General features: G+C 42.1%; 1 pseudogene; it reads right to left on the reverse strand.

The window, feature by feature from the left end:
- Nucleotides 1–234: 234 nt before the first annotated feature.
- On the reverse strand, nucleotides 235–402 carry LOC121038386 (uncharacterized; annotated as a pseudogene).
- Between the last annotated feature and the right edge of the window lie 3,855 nt (nucleotides 403–4,257).

Raw genomic sequence — 4,257 nt, forward strand, 5'->3', positions numbered from 1 at the left:
AAATTTGGGTGTGTCTTCAGAGGTACGTGGCCACCCCAAACGATTAGCCTGACTGAGGATAAGTGAAATGAGGAATCTGGAAGCAGGGCCAGGGCCCCCAGAACGATTAGCCTTACCCAATCACGCCATACAAATTCCCTTTACCAACCACTGGGTCAGGGATGGTCATGTGATCCTGCCCTAGTCAATTCCAGTGAAGGAAAAACTGAGGGCTTTTGGGAAAGTGCTTCTTGGTCCTAAGAAGGAGGCACAAGGAGAGACAGCCCTTTCTTGGTCCCCTGGACACTGCCATATCGGGAGCTGCTGCAGGCATCTTGCTCACAACCTAAGAATGTTTTCAATTAGCAATAATCGCGCCTCGGATAAACCTCATTGGCTACGATACTGCCACGGCGCAAAGCTTCACAACCTAAGAATGAAGCCAACACAGATGAAGGCAGATCCAGTAGAAAGCACTCAAGGTAAGCAGGAGCCCCTCGTCCTTCCCTGGATCCTGTGCTAGTCCTCAGCTTCCTGTTACATGGGACAATGAAGTTCCTCATTGTTAAGCCAGTTCGAGAAGGGCTTTCTCTTGCTGATGCTAAATCTGTCTTTACTAATACACATGTCCCATGACTTGGGGAAATGATCAAATCATTGTACACTCAAGTCCATGAAAAAATAAAACTTTTTGTGGGTTCCACTGTGTTTTTTAATGCTGAATATACCTATTTTTTGAGACACATGTATATTCTCTCAAGAGTTTATAAATCAAGGTGACTAAGTTCAATGAGAGAAGGAAGCCGTCAAAGAATTAAAATACTTTTCAATAATGTTTTCTATGGAATTATAGATTCACTTTCAAAGTAGAAATAAGTGATGAAAGAAATTCACAAAATGTAAAAAAAAATATGAAAATATGAAAGTAAGAACATATTGAAGACCATATTTTAGCAAATAACCCCTGAAAAACAAAAAATAAAATAAGAGACGAAAATAAAGGAGGTTTTCTCTCTCTCCCTCTCTCCCTCTCTCTCCTGTCCCAATTTATTAGCTACCAAGTCAGATGAAAAGTAGAAATGGTACTATTGAAGTTAAGAGGGGAAAATTATTTGGAGGACACCTCTGATGTTGTAAACAGCAGGGAATTGTCTGAGCATCAAAAATGTCTTTGGATGGCAGGTTATAAAGGGAAAGAACTTACTGGCCTGTGTGGTCCCCAAATCCTGTAAGAGGTAAGTCACTAGAGCATGGAGAGATTAGTATGGATCACAAGATAAACAGAGCATATAAAAAACTGTATTTTGTGTGCAGCTGAGCACTGAGGGCCCTGAGGACATAAAGATCTAGACCAGAAACATCAATGCCCTCAATGGGAGAAGGCTGCCCTACCTCCTTCCATGGTGCCATGTCATAATACGGGCCTGGCCTCATTCCTCACCGGCTACCTCCCTGGGAGGAAATTTCAGTTTGTACTGTGTAAGTCTGTGCATTTTACATTTTGGCCACTATAGAACTAGTCTGTTTTCCTGATTATTTTCGAAAATGTCACTTTAGGTATAAAGATTATAGTGGTTAGAATATTTTTGGAATATTTAACCTTTCAAAAACATAAAGTCTCAAACTTATCTTCTAGAAAGTGAATGAAACGGGCTCCTATTTTTTTTTTCTCTTTAGTTGAAAAAAATTTCAATTCATTCCCCTATTTCATACTATTTGAGGTAACTACAGTTTATTCTTTACAAGTTTCCCACTAAGCTTAGTCAAATGCACCCACATAAGTGCTCAGGTGCGCAGAAATATACATGAAAGATGTGATTTATTGTAAGCAAAAATAGGAAAAGAACAGATTCGCCTAGCGAATAAATTGAGGGGTGTCTAATCATTTCATGAAGTTAGCCATTATGGGAGCTCCTCAAATACTGAGTTTTTCTGATGCATTTTTATAAAATTATTAATTCATAAACATTGATTTACATAGCATGTCACTGCTCTTTCGACTGCATCCACTTCACAGCACCAAGTGTTTTATGATGTGGAATATACAATGAAGCCTCAATTACCTATGTAACTGATCGTCCTTTTTTAAAAATAGTTGAACAAGTTTGATTCCCCCCCCCCAAGAGGTGAAAAAGTAACTGTGAATATGACCAAATAACCTAGACTTTGAGAAATGATCTGATGTCAGACTATCTTGATTTTTTTTTCCTTTGGAGTCATAACAAAACCACAGCCTGTTTCCTCCTGGAAAAAGTGATGACAATCAATATGCCAAGTGGTTGTTTCCAGAGTGGAAATGAGATGAAACTTGGCTGGGCGCTTCTCTTCTCTCTGGAAAGATAGTTTGTTTCCTTTGATGGGCACCACCTACCCTAACTTCCATTGGCGGGGGGAGTGGGGAGGGGGGAGTTGGGGGGGGGATGGGAGTTTCTACTGTTTTCCAGAGTTAGAGATGGCACTGTCAACAGTGCAGAGAAATGGGCACCAATGGGGAGGCCACCACCGGATGGCGGTTATCAGGTCCTGGAGTTTGCACAGGAGCAGGGCAAGAGCAAGGGCACTGACCCTTTGGACCTAAGATGGGAAGTGTCCCCTCCCAGCAGGCCAGTGGGACATCTGATACCACCACAGGAAAGCCAGCTGTGCCCAACAGAACACAGACCACCTGGGTCCTCTGCAGCAGAGGGTGTTGCAGCAGGATGTGAAGGCCAGAGCAGAAGCAGGTGCACATTCATCAGGGAACTCGTGAAGACACCTGTGAGGACTTCCGTAAGGACACCTGTGTGGCCTCCCCTGAGAGGAAACCGTAGAAATACTGGGAAACACTCTGAAGGAGACCTATTTATATGAAGGGGATTACTGGGAGATCTTATGGCAGTTACATGGATTTGGGGCCTTTTCACTCAACTGTTCTCCTTTTCCAAAATATTCTTCGAGATAGACACATCTCAACTCATTTCAACGGCTTTGGGTCTCTGTTTAAATATCACCTTACCAAGAAGTATTTCCCTGACCACATAGTACCCATCCTGTGCCATTACTTTAATTTTTCCAGTGCACCCTTACAATCTGACATATCAAACATATATATATATATATATATAGATTGTTTTAGCTGAAAGCTCTTCAGGGCAGAAATTTGTGTTTATTTTGTCCACTCTTTTATTCTCAGAACTTAGAGTAGTTCCAGGCACAGAATAGGCACTCGGTTATTATTTGTTAAATAAGCAAACAAATCCACTCCACACCGTGGTGTAATAGTCTCTCGGTTCTTTGTCTCAGTCTAGCTACTCCAACAGTCACATCTGGAACCTTGTCATCACCCATAATCAACTGCCCTGACCTCACATCTCTCTTCCTCTCCTGGCTTATTCAACATTTTCCACCACAAACACTCTTCAAACTCAGTAAGGCTCTTTTACTTTCTTCAAACCACCAACTCTATCCTTCAAACCCAGCTCTTTACTTCTGTCAGCTCAGCTTCCATAGAAGATTGGTCAATAACATTTCTTGCTGTTCTATATTTCGGTTGTCCTGTCCTGCTGGGCCCCATCCCTGGGTGGCCCAGCTCTCCACTTCTCTGTGCAGCTGAGCATTGCTAAAGAGAGCCACACAATCGAGCCAATTAGCTAATGTGATTAAATTCCATCGCCAACTTCACATGGGTCCTCGAACCTCCCATTTTATTCCTCTACCTTCACCATATTATATCTCCTCCTAGTGTGCAGAGACAATAGAAGCCAGCATATGGGAAACTCATCATCTTTCCGATAGCAAACACACAGGCCTGTCCTCACCTCATACAACTATCATTCTCATTGACTTTCTGAGGAACTTACACTATCAACTATCCTTTGTATATTCATCTGCTTTCCATGATCTTATATGAGCTTTCTAAAGCCACCATAACAAAGTCCTACCGACTGGTGACTTCAACGACTGAAATTTGTTGTCTCACAGTCTGGAGGCTAGAAGTCTGAGGTCAAGGTGTCAGCAGGGTTGGTTCCTTCTTAGGACTGTAGATTATGTTCCATGTCTCTCTCCTAGCTTCTGGTGGTTTGCTGGCAATCTCTGGCACTCCTTGGCATGTTGAGGCATCACCCCAATTTCTGTCTTCATCTTCATACGGCATTCTCCTATGTGTGTCTCTGTATCCAAAATTTCCACTTTTAACAAGGACACCAGTCATATCGGATTAGGACCCACCCTCCTCCAGTATGTAATTAGTAATTAACTAATTACATTTGCAATGAAGCTATTTCCAAATGAGGTCACATT

Source organism: Herpailurus yagouaroundi, unplaced genomic scaffold (assembly GCF_014898765.1).
Source record: "Herpailurus yagouaroundi ecotype Mexico unplaced genomic scaffold, PumYag 165, whole genome shotgun sequence".
Lineage (NCBI taxonomy): Eukaryota > Metazoa > Chordata > Mammalia > Carnivora > Felidae > Herpailurus > Herpailurus yagouaroundi.